The sequence below is a fragment of the Gopherus evgoodei genome, chromosome 1 (genome assembly GCF_007399415.2).
Source record: "Gopherus evgoodei ecotype Sinaloan lineage chromosome 1, rGopEvg1_v1.p, whole genome shotgun sequence".
Lineage (NCBI taxonomy): Eukaryota > Metazoa > Chordata > Testudines > Testudinidae > Gopherus > Gopherus evgoodei.
This window is the reverse complement of record NC_044322.1, coordinates 72,110,499-72,128,750: the sequence shown is the minus strand read 5'-3', so window position 1 is coordinate 72,128,750 and position 18,252 is coordinate 72,110,499.

Sequence of the window (18,252 nt, the reverse complement as noted above, 5' to 3'; positions counted from 1 at the left end):
GTTCCTATTAAATACGTCACTTCGAAGTACCAGAGGAGTCATCACCTAAATCGGCTTTATGTCATATTCTTATCATAACTTTCACCTCATTTCACTATAAAGACTGTTTTATGTCTGAGGTTTGGAAATGTCATGGCACTGCTGCATAGCTTTCTAGAGAAAAAATACACATCTTCCCTAATGTAGACCCAACAATACAATCTTAGATTAAAAAAAAATCAATAAAATTGAAATCTTGGATAGTTTCATGATGAATTAATGTTAATATTTCATTCCCTGCTAAGCATCATTTTATTACAGATTGGAAAAAATTTGTTTAATGAGCATGAAACACAGCTATTTTCCTTAGAAGAATTTAAAACATGTACTCTTAGGAAAGGTGACTGTGTGCGATACACACTCTGTGAAGAAAAATGACAGCTTACAATTTTGTGAGCATCTTATTTATGATTTAGCTCTGTTTAGTCCATTTAGGACAATATTGGAGTTAGCAAGATTTTATTCTGAATTTTGTATGGATTTCTATTTTATTATGCAATATATTAATTTATAGTCTCAGTCTTTAAATATATACATATATATCAGTATATGTGTGTATGTGTTGTATAAACAAAATGTTAAACCTCAAATCTAGATAAAATGATGAAAAAAATAGCTAAATAACAGGTTACTTTAAGAAACATTAATGGGTGGATTTAAATTCACAATTCTATCTCCTACTTATTTATTTTTTATAATCTGACAGAGGGACAATGTTCTCAAATTGTATTTATGAATACTTTCTTTCATCTTTCATCCAAACTGTAGATCCTTTGCTACAAACTAAACTTATATTTCCCCATCTGTCATTACACAAAGTTTGTTTCAGGGATATTTAAAACCTTATGCAAAAGATCTCCTGATTCATTTGTGGAAGACATGGGGCAGTCAGTGCATATATGGAGCCTTTTCCATTATCAAATGTCCTCAGCCCAGCTAAATAGTGATATGTATATGAAGCTTATAAAAAGGAACTGTTAATGAGTATTGCAAGCATAAAACAAAATTAGATTTATCTCTAGGAATCTTTCAATCTAATGGACTGTTTAAATGTCATTTTACTATAGTTTGCATACTTTGGTAACGGCAACTCGCCAGTTGTATGTACAACATCAACCACTTTTCTTAATTTAGCCCATGAAAAACCTGCTAATGAAATAAAGCAATAGCAGTAGTTGTAATGTATCTTAATGCTATTAGAAAAACATAAATCAGATTAAACTGTACTCAGGAGCAGCCCTAGCCATTTTGCCAGCTAATGTGAAAAACCTTTTTGGCGCTCCCTCCACCACTCCACAAGCAGCCAAGCTAAATAAACACAAAAAAAGAAAACAAAAACCAGCAGAAAGAAAGAAAGAAAGAAAGAAAGAAAGAAAGAAAGAAAGAAAGAAAGAAAGAAAGAAAGAAAGAAAAGCTTGGTAACCAGTGGAGTAAAAATGGACCACCAATGAGAGCAGAGCAGAAAAACAAAACAAAACAAACACAAAAATCCACACAGCACAACAATACAGAACTCCTTGGAAATTGGTGCCCAGGGTAACCTCCCTGCTTTCCTGCTTCTATAACCAGCCCTGAGTGTTCTCTAATCAGCACTATTTAGTTACAAAAAAAAACAACACTGAAAACGTTAAAGTGTATATTAAAGCATCAGAATACCCTTAAAATGCATATACTGTGATATTGTAACAAGGCCTTCATTCTGGGAATGACTGCAAACATCCCAGTTCTCCTGTTAAGGAACTTTTCCCTTTAAGGAGAAGAATTTTGGGGAATATAGTGGTTCCACAGGAAGGCCTAATGGGAAATATAGTCCTGGACCATATGTAGACTGAGAAGGAACCATATGTATGTATAAAGAGTTGGCTGCATCCCAAAAAAGTGAAAATCCTTCCAAGAGCAGAAGTTGCTGGTGATTCTCTCCATAAAGGGAACCCTGGAAGATGATATGGCGGCTAGAATTGGAGAAGGAAGGCCCCTGGAGGCCCAGTGACAGTATTACTTGTTGTTTGGGGTTCACGCTGGGGATTTTAACAAGGGAAGATGGGAGGAGGGGGGAAGTCCTGCTTCAGACCTTACATAATAGGGTAAGTGCAAGCTGAGCCTGGGGAGGGGTTGCAGGAACTGTATTTTGGAGGTCAGATTTTTACTTTTGTGTGGAAAGGAGAAAACTCGTGTGGAGGTGTGACCAGAAAGCTGTACCTAATAAATCTCCTTACCAGTCTACTGACTTGGGTAGAGACACCCAAGGAGCAAGGTAGTGGGGAAACTGAGATGGTAGAACACCCAGCAAAGCGGTTAAAGGGCTCCCTAGTATAGATACAATGCTGTCACTCAGGAGAGATAAAATAGTGAGAATTTGTCCATCCACACAGGAAAAAAACCTAATGGCTTCCACAAGAGAATCCCTGCGCCTCAAGGGACATATTCCAATGTGGGTTGTGATGGGCACAGCCCCTATAAGTGATGAATTGGGCTATATAGCAAAAATCTCTATCCAGAGCCCATGGCATAAATGAGAGGCAGAAACATTAGTAATGTCTTGGAGAGCAGAACAACAGAAGGTACTGAGACCATGATTTATCTGTGTGAAACAAGAGTAGTGGAGAAACACCACTGCATGAAAATCTGGGCCTATTATTATATGGAAACCATAGAAATCCTACAAATGAAACACTTAACACTTCTCAGACTGAAAAGCAGAATTATCCCACAGCAGTTGTACTGCAAAAATTAGAAAATACAGTACTTCACTCCAGGAGCCTGAATTATGTCTAGGTTACTCCAGTTTTATGCCGGTAGCACTCCATTGAAATGAACGGAGTTACAGCTGTACAAAAAAAAAGTGACACAGTGCTGAATTAGTCCCCTGACTGTTATTCAACATCTATGAGTCCCACTTTCATTTTCGTCTTACCAAAAGTATAAGGTAGACTTTAATTAGATGATTTTGGCATCTTTTAATATGGAAAGCAAAAGCAGAGAAATGTTAGTGGTTTCTAGTTGTGAGATACTTTTATTAAAGGAAAATGTAAGTACTAAGTATTGTGGAGTATAAATACTAGAGCAGGGTGGAAAACATAATCTGTGTCCCAGGGATATTCTGAGTTTGAGATTTTGTTTTGTTCTGAATTGGAATGAAACACTGACCTTTGGAATTTCCTACAAAAGCAAATATTCCAATTTGGGAAATGTACCATTGCCACCCTCACCATCTGTCCCAAGTCCCTATGTCCCCAGTTTGTTCCGTTCACCCTGAGAAAGCCCTAGGCTGGTGGCAGGAAGGAGGTGGGAATGGGGGAAAGTTCCCTGGCAGATGATGGGAGGAGTCATTGGGGAGAGAACCCCTGGGCTGGTGACAGGAAGGAAGGCACTAACCACAGTGGGAAGGAATATAACAACCACCACCACTCTCTCTATTGAAACATTTTGTCAAAATCAAAATGTTCCTGTGAAACATCATGATTTTGACAAACCAGCATATTTTTACAAAAAAACTGTTCCAGTGGAAATCTTTCAACCAGCTGTAACTACTTCTATACAAGCTGAACTTTGCTAGCTGAACTTGAACAATATTTAGTGATTTTTTAAAAAATTATATCTAAGATTAATGTTTTATAACAACCTAGTTGGGATACACACCCTTAGCAACAGAATTAGACTCCTCCAAATTCAGTATCTATGTATTCCATAAACCGTAAAAGGATCAATGGAAAACTCCACTGAATGTCTATCTGGCTGCCTGCCAATCTCTGCAAAAGAGAAAGATTACCCTGGGGCACTATATTATATCCCTTACTCTGTTTAGGAATTGTAACTGCTGTACTATATCAGCATGCAGTGGGTTAGACATTTGCCAGGACCAACTTCTTTCTTTTGTAAAAAGCTTCAGATGCCAACGACATATTTGACGAAAAAGAACAATCGTAAGTGTGTTTAAAAGTGAATACAGGCCTCAAAACCGTAGCATTGCCTACCCTTGGCCTCTTGCATAGTTGTGTGATACTAGAGTAGTTCATGCTAACCATGGATTACATTGCTCCAGTCCCCGCTTGCTAACCATGTCTTGCTGACTTCCTCTTTTTCTTTGAAAGGACCCTTAATTTAAAAGTCTCACTAGAGTGGCTCCATGGATCTGAACAGCAGCAAAGTAATGACAAAAATCACAAAGTTTTGCTTTATTTCTAATCAAATTATAGACAGAAAGCCTCATAATCTCAGTTTTTTTGTGTGGGAGATGATAACTGCCTTGATCACAGCACTACAGTCAAGGCAGTGTAGCCAGCTGTGTTTAGTCCTGCGCAATAAAACCAGGTTCAGTGACAACCCCACTGAAGGAAACGCAAACCATTTGACAGTCTGTGTATTATGGGGATGGTTGGTTTAGAAATGCACAAACGGAAATGTAAGCCTTGTGACACTCTGTATCTCAAAATAGCACTCTGGATCCCCCATAGTCACCACTGTGATATGATTATATGTTTTGTACAAGGTATCCCTTGCGAGGTATTATTTAATAAATTTTGATTTGTTGAACATTAATAGCCTGTTGAATTGTATGTAATATCATTGTATGTGAAGTTACAAAGTATTACTATATGCGTTACTGAAATATGTTGTGAGGTTGGTAAACTCCCACAGCTGACCTTTCAGAAGCAACAAAGGAAAAACTGTCACTGCCCTGACAGGCAATGATGGTCCATCAAGAAAAATCCACTCTCAGAAAGACTTCTCAGAGAGGGCATGCATGTCCTGAGGACTGCCTAACCCACATGTCACAGCTGCTTGCCAAGGTAAGCACCCTGGCAAGTTGGGCCAATTTGTTTACCTGCAGTGTCAGCAGGTTCGGCCAATTGCAGCTCCCACTGGCCGCAGTTCGCCATCCCAGGCCAATCGGGGTGGCGGGAAGCGACGCAGGCGAGGGATATGCTGCCTGTGACTTCCCGCTACCCCCATTGGCCTAGGACAGCAAATGGGAGTTGCAATTAGCCAAACCTTTATGCTTCAGCCACTTGACCCAAGGTTTAAGAATCTGAAGTACCTTCCAAAATCTGAGAGGGATAAGTTGTGGAGCATGCTTTCAGAAGTCTTAAAAGAGCAGCACTCCAATGTGAAAACTACAGATCCTGAATCATGAAAAAAGAAAATCAGCCTTCTGCTGGTGGCATCTAACTCAGATGATGGAAGTGAGCATTCATCAGTCTGCCCTGCTTTGGATTGTTATCAAGCAGGACCCCTCATTAGCATGGATGCATGGCCTTTGGAATGATGGTTGAAGCCTGAAGGGACATATGAATCTTTAACACCTCTGACATGTAAATATCTTATGACTCTGGCTGCAACAGTGCCATGTGAACACCTATTCTCACTTTCAGGTAACATTGTAAACAAGAAGCAGGAAGCTTTATCTTCCACAAATGTAAACAGACTTGTTTGTCTGAGTGACTGACTGAAGAAGAAGTAGGACTGAATGGACATGTAGGCTCTAAAGTTTTACATTGTTTTATTTTTGAATGCAGTTATTTTTTGTATATAATTCTACATTTGTAAGTTCAATTTTCATAATAAAGAGATTGCATTTCAGTACTTGTATGAAGTGAATTGAAAAATACTACTTTTGTTTTTATAGCAACAAATATTTGTAACAAAAAATAAATATAAAGTGAGCATTATACGCTTTGTGTTCTGTGTTGTAATTGAAATCAAAATATTTGAAAATATAGAAAACATCCAAAATATATAAATAAATGGTATTCTATTATTGAACAGTGTGATTAATCGCACAATTAATCACAATTAATTTTTAATCATGTGATTAATCATATTTTTAATCACTTGACAGCCCTACTTAAAATCTCTCTTTCTGTAGTTAATAAATCTGTTCTATATTTTACATATAAAACAGTGGGGTTTTGGTTGAAGTGTTTGGGGAATCTCAGCTCAAGTTAACAAGGGCTGTTCCATGTCCTCTACTCTTCGTTGGAATGGAGAACCAATTAATCAGCTTGCACTGTGCAAGGGAGTCTTGAGCAATGTAAGACAATATATTTCTTGGGTGCAAGGCTGTGGTATGAGGTGATTTGCTGTTGTCTCTCTGTATGAATCATGAATGCCTTAGAGAGCATTCATGCAATTTCACTGGGTGTGAGTCTCCACATGCTGATGGCTGAGTGATCAGAGCATATGAAGGGGTTGGCTGCTTGTCACTGGCATAGTATTGTGAGACACTACCCAGGCTGGAGAGTTAAGGGGGCATAGCAGTTCTACAGATTCAGGTTATATCCTGGGGAGTTCGTCACAACTCCCACTTGGAGCTTCCAGATCCTGGAATGCTGAGACACAAATCAGACATCAAGAATTGTAACATTCAAAAACCAGTCGGAGAACACTTCAGCCTCCCTGGTCACTCAATTACAGACTTAAAAGTCACAATTGTTCAGCAAAAAAACTTCAAAAACAGACTCCAATGAGGAACTACAGAACTGGAATTAATTTTCATACTGGACATCATTAAATTAGGCTTGCATAAAGACCGGAAGTGGATGGGTCATTACATAAAGTAAAAACTATTTCCCCATGCTCATTTTTCCCCTACTGTTACTCACACCTTCGACTGTTTGAAATGGGCCATCCTGATTATCACTACAAAAGTTTTTTTTTCTCTCTTGCTGATAATAACCCATTGATTAGTCTCATTAGAGTTGGTATGGCAACATCCATTTTTTTCATGTTCTCTGTGTATATATTTCTTCCTAATGTATTTTCCACTGCATGCATCCGATGAAGTAGTTTTTAGCCCATGAAAGCTTATGCCCAAATAAATTTGTTAGTCTTGAAGGTTCCACAAGTACTCCTTGTTCTTTTTGCTGATATAGACTAACACCGCTACCACTCTGAAACCTGAGCCTCTAGTGTGTCTATTCCTATGAACTATTACAATAATGGCTACTAGAGCCCTCTCACACCATTTCACAGTATGCTTGGAGTCAGCACTGGAGACAGAATGGACTAGAAGAACTCTTGAATTGTTATGGTATCTGATATATGGGTCAGGCAATCCCAACCCTGTAGAGTCCAGCTTCCAAAGTGGCAGAGATCTGATGCAGTGCTAGCTACCAAGATCCAGCTGAGACCTCCCAGACTCCACACCCTGTTTGTTTAAATCAGTCAATATTCACAGCACTGCAGCACTTATCTCAGGACTCATCATCGGCATACCCTCTTCCTGGGAAGGTTCCAGGGAGCGAGCTGGGTGATGAGAAGTGGTGTTGGGTGGGAAATTTGTTGATATTTAGTACTTATTAGTTAACCCTGTTCCTTCCTTCCCCAGATCCTATTTTCCTGCTTCCAATAAAGTCCCCTTTTGGTGTATTGTTATTTTTGGATGTGTTGTTTCTTTGCTGGGAATTATATAGAGGTATTTTATTGTTTCTTGTGTCCTCGCCCGCGCCACCCCCATTGGCCCGGAGCAGTGAACCACAGCCACGGGGAGCCACAATTGGCTGAACCTGCCGATGCAGCAGATAAACAAACTGGCCCAGCCTGCCAGGGTGCTTACCCTGGCCAGCCGCATGCCAGAGGTTGCCGACCCCTGATGTGGAGAGTCAAATCTTAAGTCTATTCAATATCTCAATGAATATTTTGCACAACTCTGATTATAAATTGGCAATATTCTGGTTTGCTTCCTAATTATTGTGCTTCCCTATTTTGTTTATCTTTCTGGTTGTCTTGCACAAACTTACTGCCAACCATGTATTTCAGAAAAATACTCAGGAAGAATAAGACTGCTGTGAGGGATCAGATGGTACAGAGCTCAAGCTATGGAGACTCTCACCTCTAGGTCATCACCAGACTGAGTCCAGCTGAGAGTAGCAATGACTGAAACTTGTTACCATCTGACAGCTGTTTGGCAGCCTACTGTAGGGGAAATATAATTTGGTAGTATTAGCCAAATCCCTGTGGACAAGTGTAATAAACAGATGGTTAAGGGTTAATGTCTCTTTTACCTGTAAAGGGTTAAGAAGCTCAGTGAACCTGGCTGACACCTGACCAGAGGACCAATGGGGGGACAACATACTTTCAAATCTTGGTGGAAGGAAGTCTTTGTTTGTGTTGTTTGTTTTGTTCGTTGTTCGCTCTTGGGACAAAGAGGGACCAGATACACAACCAGGCTCTCTAAATCTTTCTGAATCAGTCTTTCATGTTTCAAAATTGTAAGTATAGCCAGGCAAGGCAGATTAGTCTTGTGTTTGTTTTCTTTCAACTTGTGAATGTTTTTCCTTTTGCTGGAAGGATTTTTACCTCTGTTTGCTGTAACTTTGAATCTAAGGCTGCGGGGCGGGGGAGGTCCCTCTAGTCTATATGAATCTGAATACCCTGTAAAGCATTTTGTATCCTGATTTTACAGAGATAATTTTTACTTTTTCTTTCTTTAATTAAAAGCTTTCTTTTTTAAGAACTTGATTGATTTTTTCCTTTTTTTAAAATCCAAGGGATTGAGTCTGAACTCATCAGGGATTGGTGGGGGGGAAAGGAAGGGGAGAGGGTTAATTCCTCATTTGTTCAAGATCCAAGGAGTTTGGATCGGTGTGAAGCTTCCCAAGGCAACCCAGGGAGGGGAAAGTTGAGGGGGGAAAGGCGGGGGGATGGTTTATTTCTCCTTGTTTTAAGACTCAAGGGGTTTGGATTTGTGTTCCCCAGGGAAGGTTTTGGGGGAACAGGAAGTGTGCCAAACACTATATTTTTGGCTGGTGGCAGCATTACCAGATTTAAGCTAGGAATTAAGCTTAGAAGGGTCCAGGCAGGTCCCCCACATTTTTACTCTAAAGTTCAAAGTGAGGGAAAAAACCTTGACAACAAGTGTGCACATCACACACACCAAAAAACCCAAAACACAACAGCCACTAATTAGCAGTATACTAAAATGATGAAGACTAACATGAAGACTTAACTAGCCTCTCACTATTAGCTGTAACCCATCTGGGTTGAGGTTAAGATACATGGGTGGGATGCCATCCTGGGGGGAAGTTACTCTGCAGATGTGTGTGCTTGTGTTGATAAGTGAAGGATTTCAGTCTCCAAGGCTGTCGCATTTCATTCTGTAGGAATATGAGAGGGTCTTTTTGTAATTCAACAACACTGTATTTCTCCAAAGTAGGCCCTTGAAACAATTTTCCTCCAGGAATTTTCTTTAAATATACTTGACAGCTTGATTCTTAATCATGGGCATGAATCCATCTTGTTCTGGCTCGTTCTTGGTTTTCTTCTTTGTTGCTTTCTCCAGCTAGTTGATTGTTCTTCTGGTTATGTTCATCTGCCTGTCTCATTTGTTTTCTCAGCCTTTGCTGTTTCCTGTGATCATTTCATTTTATGCAGTTTGAATGATACAGTTTTCCTTCCCCTTTACACATTAGTTGTCAGCATGTTAACAGAGCAAGTTAACAACAGGTAAGAGACCACAGACAAGCCTCTGCATAATTCCAGCAGAACTGAGAACATAATCCTTACAGATTTCTTTGGCTCTGCTGATGTCATGCTTGTCCTGAGGCTGCCTTTTGGATAGTGGAATCAATTACAGAGAGACCTCACAAGTCAGTCCAGGTCTTCTGTGGTTTTATTATATCTAGAGTTCCTGAATATAGTCAAGTCAGTGGGAAACTCCTTGCAGGCATGAATCAAAGTGTCAAAAACATCCGAGAAAGGCAATCCCCTATTGCTGCCACGCCTCACCACTCCAGGCTCTCTCCATGTGATCAGCTTGTCAGTAGCACCGTATGAGAATATGTAGTATTCTGGCCCGGACATTTGACCAAGTGGTCTAGGTCAGTTGCTTCTGGAGCAGAGCTCACATCTACCTCTCATCAGTGCTCAAAAGTTAATTTTCTTTGTCTGTGAAAATGGTCTGCAGAGGATCCTCCACTATCACTCTCAGCCCAAAAGCATCGTAAAGAAAAGCAATGCTCAATGGAATGTCAAGAGAAACTGACTTAAAGATATGTAATTGGTATCAAATTAGATTCATTCTAAGGTCTGTTTAACAGCGTGTCCCAGGCTAACCAGTTCTCTCCCTATTTGTCTTAGCATTACAGATTCTCAAAGGGAGAGACCCTGCATTTTGCGTAAGGGAACCCTTTCCATTATTCTGTCAGGTTGCTTTGATTTTTTCAGTGTGAACATCCACTATTACCTGGTGACTTCTAGTCAAGCAGAGGTCATACAATAAGCACTGAGACCAATATCCCCTCTGCCATTTGATGTCCCTTTTATTCAATATGAAATGGAAATATGTTTCCCTAGACAGCTAGTTTGTTTTTCATTTCCTCTCACTTAACATATATCATCCCTACAAAAGCCCCTTTGAATCAGAATTAATGTTAATTAAAATAGATAACCTTCTGACATATAACGTGGCTAGAATAAAGTTCATAAAGTGCATGTGAATAGTTTTATCCCCCAGGTGTTTGTTGGCTGTCTTTGCTTGAAGTGTCAGACAGAATGTAATACCCTTGGCCATCACAATCATAACGTCACTATAATCAGTATCAATACATTTCTTGTTCCTTAGCAATTCCAGTGTACCCCACATATGATTCCCTGTGGGCAGTGGACAGTCTGTCAAAGACAAGAAGTAGAGATTTAGCAAGAGCCCGTGCTGAAAGTTTGGGGTATCTTCATGTGGGGAAAGTACACTATAGTTATGAAGACTGGCCTAGTGAATTAGGGAAATTCTGTATCAAGACCTTATGCTACTACAAACTTCATCTGTTACTTTAGCCAAGTCACTTAGATCCAGATACGCAATAGTTTCAGTACCTATCCCAAGTGGAATCCTCACCCCTGATTCAGGCTCCCCATGCACTTTATTTTGGTGCCTAAGAACGGGGTCCTCAGAAGCCAGCAAGCTAAGCTGGGAGCTAACAAAGCTAGACAGGAGTGAAATGTACAGGAAAGGGGCACAGCTTAGGCCATATCCACAAAGGTATTTAGGTGATTGACACCCAATCGATTGAACCTGCAGATGCTGCAGGTAAACAAACCGTCCCAACCTGCCAGCGGATTCCCCTGATGGGCCGCGTGCCAAAGGTTGCCGATCCCTGCTATATACAAACAGTATAACCAGATACCACACAAACAATACTGGGGAATGGATACATAGGAGCAGCTCACAGACCTATTGTTGAAAGGTCTATGGTCTCCTAACAGTCATAGCTAAGCATACACTGCACTTACTCCTAAATTTATCCCACCAGTTGGGAAAGATCATATTTAGCATTCCATTCCAGTACTTAAAGTAGAAGGTGGTTCTTTTAGAAATGATATCTCTGCACAGCATGATTGGAATGGGAACAAAGTCAGAGGTTTCTATGGATAGAAATACATAATTAATAAATACTAGTAAAGTTGTGCAACATGCCTGCAGTAAAACCCCCAACCACGTGAAATCTTCCAGTTTTGTGTTTTCCTACTACTTGACATTCAGACATATCACATGAACAATTAAATGCTTCAGATGGTTTTAACATGAAACCTAGTAGAATCCAATAGTTTTAGTGGATTTTCACTTTCAGATTCTGGTTTTGTTCAAGCACAAACCTCAGAGAAAAACTGTTAAAGAAACATGGATCAAAAAAAATCAAAACATTTTTTCACATACCACCCCCTGATCTGGTCTGAAAATCATAAGATCCAAAAGGAACACAAGCTCTTCACCCTCATCCATCATTTCACTGGGAGCCAGAGAAAAATAATCCCATCTACCTGGTGTAAATACATCCCACTGAGGTTTGCACAAAAAGCTGCACAGTTCTAATTACTACCTACCCACCATTAAAAGCAAAAGGATTGCAAATCCCAGATGGGAAAAATCTGAATACAACCTGCCCGTTTTCGTGAAGTGCAGGAAACTTCCAGCTAAAACTGTTCCAGAAATACATTCAATGCAGTCTGTTATTTTTTGTAAGAGAATGCATGGGGAAAAAAAAACATAGTTACAATCCCTTTCCTTCATAACTTAAGGAGGAAGCAGAAAGGACATTACATCTATAGGTACTCTAAATATAAAATGCTTCTGTCATCAGCATCTCTTCCCAGTAAGTTCATTTTGGGATGTTAATTTTAATAAGCACCATTAGAAGGAAAGAATCTTTGTTATGTTTCCAGTTGCTGCCTTGCTTTTGAGTATATAACTTACAAATATTTAAACTCTCATCAGATATCAAAGAATATGAACTAGTTCAAGTTTTTAACTTTACTTTTTTTCAGAAGTCCATTAAATGAGAGGAAATGAAGTTGGAAGAGATCTAATAAAAAGTCTGACATAAAACTGATAATTAGTATAAAGTAGTATCACTGGCAAAGAAGACTGACGAGTAATAGTAAGAAACTTGTAAAGCCACTGATATTACTCATTATGGTTATGGCACTTACAAAGAGAGTGACAAGACATGACTGTCCTGTGTAATTTTAATTTTCATCCTTTCATTGCTCTTTAATTTTCCTTTAATGTGATGAGGCCTGGCATGCTCACAGCACTTATGCTATTCTGAGAACAATCTGTAGGATGGACATACAGAAAACTAATTATCCACCCTGAACCGAATGTCTGCTGGGTAGGAAGGCAATTAGGGCTCAATGGCCCTTTAATACCATCATTTTCCAAAAGAATAATGCTCTTCTGGTGGTCCCCTAAAGCATAAGATCATGGGGACATTCTGTAGTACAGGGGTTGGAAACCTTTGGCACGCGGCTCGCCAGGGTAAGCACCCTGGTGGGCCGGGCCAGTTTGTTTACCTGCTGCGTTGGTAGGTTCAGCCGATTGTGAATCCCACTGGCCAGGTCCCATACATGTAACAATATCAGTCTTTCTTTGGGAAAGCCAAGGCTGACGTCCTACACAGAGCTGGTTTAAAGAAAAGTCTATTTTGTGATTTTGAAAAAGAAATCCAAACTTTTTAAAAATGCCTAACCATTCTGCAAAACAAAAAAGAAAAGGAAGAAAGGGAGAGAAGAATAAAAAAGAGGAGGAAACCAAAAACTTGAAGGAAAAATCATTTTAAAAATGAACTTTTTTCAATTTTTTGGGAGTGCGAGGTGTTGGGGGAGTTAAAAATCAGAATTTAAAAACACATTTTTCTGAAGCGATGTTCAGTTTCAAAATAATAAACCATTTTCATCAAAGTTTGGAATAAAAAATGTTAATCAGTCTGTGTAATTGTGTATAAGTCTGGCTCAGAGTAAAGCTGTAACTCTAGTGTTCTGGGTCCTCTGTTGACAAAACAAGTGAGGACAGGATCAGACTTCTTGTTTTAAATATTCTATATGTATTTTAGTGATAACTTCAGATGCTGCTCATTGAACCTACCACTGAGGGTCTTCTGTGTCTCCTTTATCAGAGATAAGGCCTCTGCCCTCTGCTCAAGAAGTTACATGCACTATCAGGAAGCAGGGTCACCTCCTTCATAAGAGAAGAAGCTGATAATGACTCAGATGGTAGAGACCTGAAGAAAATGAGGGTGTTCATGCAGTGGCACCATCCAGTGGCATTCTCTGCCTCCTCACAGTGTTCCTTATCTTCTGCTAGGAGTGAAGGGAGTCAGGTGGGGCACGTGTGTCTCCCCCACTCCCTCAAGATGGGAGATTCACTTATCTCGGTAAGATCCTCCTCAGGAATGTTCTCCATGCAATCATCCTGCCTTTCCACCATTTCTCTTGTCTTTGGGATAGAGAGTTTCTTCCCTGCCCACCTGGATTCTGAACGAAAAGGATGTACCTTACTCCTCACTGAGTGGATCATAAGGCTGTTTTCCTTCCCTCCAATTGCTCTCTAATACCCTTGCTGCTACTTGGCCTGCCTTAGCTAGAGATAAACGAAACTACCTGCATGGGAGGGGAGTGAATGGCTGCCTGTCATATGAAAGAAATCTTAAATACCCCATGTTAACACAAAATTGTATGTTTTTTTCAGAAAGTGAGAGGTAGTTAAAAATGTGTCCAGATGCACTTGAAAAATCCTTTGACTGCATCCTATTTTAGTAGAATGCCTTGCTGCAGCTCTAGAAGGCACATTGGCAAACAAAGCACCACATCTAGCTACATTCTAAGTAAAAGAACCAACGAGCATAAAACACATAACAAAACCTTTGTTGGAACATTGCCCAAGCTCAAACATAGTCTGTGACCAGTTTGCTTCTGTCATAAACAGATAAGTAAGAGTTAATAGAACAGAAGTACTTCATATCTCTTTTTTCTGTAAAGGTTTAACAAGATCAGTGAGCCTGGCTGTCACCTGACCAGAGAACCAATCAGAGGACAGGATACTTTCAAATCTTGAGGGAGGGAAGTTTGTGTGTGTGCTGTTAGATTTTGGTTGTTGTTCACTCTGGGGGCTCAGAGGGACTAGATGTGCAACCAGGTATCTCTCCAATCTCTCCGATACAGGCTCTTATAAGTTCAGAATAGTGAGTACTAGGTAGATAAGGCAAGTTAGGCTTATGTTTGTTTTCTTTATTTGCAAATGTGTATTTGGCTGGGAGGAGTTCAAATGTGTATTTGGCTGAAAGGAGTTCAAATTTGTATTTTGCTGAAAGGATTTTAATTTGTACTTGTATACTTAGGCTGGGAGGGTATTCCCAGTGTCTATAGCTGAAAGACCCTGTAACATATTCCATCTTAAATTTACAAAGATAATTTTTGCTGTTTTTCTTTCTTTAATTAAAAGCTTTTCTTGTTTAAGAACTTGATTGTTTTTTTATTCTGGTGAGACCCCAGGGGACTGGGTCTGGATCCACCAGGGAATTGGTGGGGAGAAAGGAGGGAAGGAGGAGAGAGAGGCTAATTTTCTCTCTGTGTTAGGATTACTTTCTCTCTCAGGGAGAGTCTGGGAGGGGGAAAGAGAAGGAGGGGGGAAGGTGAATTTTCCTCTCTGTTTAAGATTCAAGGAGTTTGAATCACAGTGATCTTCCAGGGTAACCCAGGGAGGGGAAGCCTGGGAGAGGCAACGGTGAAGGAAAGGGTTTACTTTCCTTGTGTTAAGATCCAGAGAGACTGGGTCTTGGGGGTCCCTGGGCAAGGTTTTGGGGGGACCAGAGTGTACCAGGCACTGGAATTCCTGGTTGGTGGCAGCGCTACAAGTACTAAGCTGGTAATTGAGCTTAGAGGAATTCATGCTGGTACCCCATCTTTTGGACGCTAAGGTTCAGAGTAGGGGTTTATACCATGATAGCTTCCATGAATTCAAGCTACTTAACTCTGATAAATCTGACCAGAAAGAAATTTAAGCATCTGTGACTGAACTCTGTGGGAGAGAATTACCTGGATTTCTACAGAATGGAGTTTTAGGGCCAAATTCTGACCTCAGATATGCAACTCCCACACACTCATAAATGGTGGTTGTGCACATATATCTGTGTCCAAAATTTAGCCTGTTTGAACTAAATAATGCTGCTGCTGTATAAAACCCTGTAGTCCTCACTCAAGCAAAATGTTGAGTGGTTTCAGTGATTCTTTTTTGCCTGAGCGAGGACTGCAGGATTGGGCCTGCTGTGAACCTACAGTAATCAGCTCATGTCAATAAGAACAAAAATAAGACTACTCCAGTTACCACACATATTGCATTTGCAATGAACAAATTCCTAATAGCTTGTTCGCTACCACAGCAGTCACCTAATTCATACAATGGTTAATGGATGTTGGCTGGTAAGAATTTCAAAGGGTGAATTCACACAAAAGCTTAATTCTCTACTAAAGCTTTATTTAAAGCTATACAGTTTATTAAACTGTAGGATGATGAAATGTGTTTTAAACGGCTTATGAAAGATTGAGGAAATGTGCTGGTTTTTCAAACACAATCTATTAATGTTACCAGTGTTAGGCATCAAAAAGCTTTGGATCTATAATACTGTATTTGATACCAACTGGGTTCACTGCTTATTCAAAGAAAAACATGGAAGCATTCAGAATGTGACTAATTTTGTTGATTGTATCTGAAATGAACCTGAGATCTTATGCTCACTGAATAATTTGTTCCACTACTTTTTCCTCTGACCTTCTGAAAGGAAGAAAAAAGAGATACACAATATTTTATAAAATATTTTAGGCCATTTATCTGTCTCAACTCCAAGAGTGTTTTTTCACTATTATGGCAGCTCAGAGGCCCTGCTTGCACTGATTGGACAATGGGGGATACAGATTTAGGGAATCACTTGTCTTAGACTTTTGGAAGTTGACATACGGAAAAAGTAATTGACCAGTGGAGACTCATGGAATCCAATTAGTGGGGTAGCAGGAACCACAAATGACATCCCAGATATAATTCATTCAGCTCCATTAATTATAACAACATGGAAACTATGTAAATATAAAAAAGTTACTAAAAAGTGGTGTCTCTAGAAGCAGTATAGAGAGCACGCATGTTTTCAGCAATTATTCACTCATCTTAAGCACTGATAATATGTGCACTAGCAGAGACACCAATGAGAGAGGAAAATTAGCAGATTTGTACTGAATGATAATTGGCGGAGTATCTCTCTCTTTAGAACGGCCCAGGACTGTATCACCAAGTCCAGGTTGCAGAACATTTTTTTAGATTTCCATTGTGGAAAGAAAGAAGATTTCAAAAGAGAGTCGTTCATTTCTTTTCTGCAGCCTAGCATCTCCCAAAATTGTGAGCCATGTGAGCTGCTCCTTTTCACACTGCAGCTCCTGGACGCAGTCTAAAATTGCAGCAACCTTTGCACTGGCCAGACCTGCTTACCAACATATTCTCTGCTTCCACATCAGCAGTCAGCCCATGGTTTAGCTACTTCTACTTTCTCTTGTTCCCCTGTTGCTTTTCTATTTTCAGGCAGTAGCAAGCAGGATCTTTTTCTTAACCCTTCCTCCTTTTCCATGGGCCAAATTTCAGCAGCCTGGTGGTTAGTTCACCAGGAACTGCCACTGCAGCATCACCCTGCTATGAGGAATGAGATTCTGCACTACAGCCAATCTCTGGGCAACCTCACAAACACACCTGGCCTATAGTAGGCTGCCTGGTTGGCTATGCCACCTGATTGGTTGGAAGTGTCAGCAGACCTGCTGTAGCAACAGCAGTGGCTGCTCAAGGCCTTTGCCATTAGCTCTGACAACTCCTATGGCTGCTTGTTCCCAATCCTGCTGCTGCTTTTCACCCAGTCTTTCTCCTTCCTTGGCCCCTGCCTTGCTATGCTCCAGATTACCTAGTTCAGACCCTCAGCACTGATTCCTCATCTCTGACTCTGGCTGTGACCCTACGCTCTGGTATCTGGCCCGTGACTCCAGCTTTTATCCTGGGCTCTGATTCCTGGCTACTGATTCCTGTTCTAACCACTAGGCCTGACTCCTGCTCTGACCATTAGGCACAGTCACCCAAGCCTGAGTCCTATGACATCTGCCAGCTCCTCTGCCTCTCTCCCAGGCCTGGCAGAACAGCCAAGTCCAAACGCTGCTCTATTTGTGTGGCAGCTTTCACAGGCTCAACAGGTGGAAAGTTGTGCCCTGCCTACACCCAGACAACCAGCCCTGCCTCCATTAGGGCACAAATATCTACGCTCGACAGGCATATGGGGTCCCCTACCTGCCCAAGCAGTCATGACTCTAACATGGGAAAACCAGACCTAGAGCCATGGAAAAGAGCAAGGAGAAACTTGAAGGACAAGGAGAACCACATCCATCTGGCCACGTAGATGCTGGGCCAGGGCACCCAGGGTGCTTCTGGACTCTAAAGAGAACAAGCTTTCAGGACTGACAGCTCCACACACCCCAATCTAAATGCCCTGGGGAAAGAAGCAGGGCTCATATATGGCCTCACTTCCTGCCAATTCAAACTGGAGGATTTGGGCAATAAATCCCTCTCCCCAATCTACGGGACTGGGACCCTGCAGGTGAGGAATCAGACAGAAAACTCTCTAGAGCCACAGCAAGGTGCCTTCTCTTGTAAGGTGGGCTAATCTAAAATGGTGAAGGAACCAATAACTGAGCAAAAAGGGGCAGGAAAACAGAAAGAAAAAAAACAGGAGGCATGTGCTCTCTGACTCTTCCTTCTCCTCATCATCCCTTATGGGGCTCTGAATCTGATCAGGATCAGGGGAAGATGCAACAATGTTTCTTCCCCCTTGAAAAGTTTGAGGCTATGTAGAGAAAGGTTGTATCCACCATATATATACAGTATGAACTGACTCCTGACAGTAAACCTCAAAGCAAATT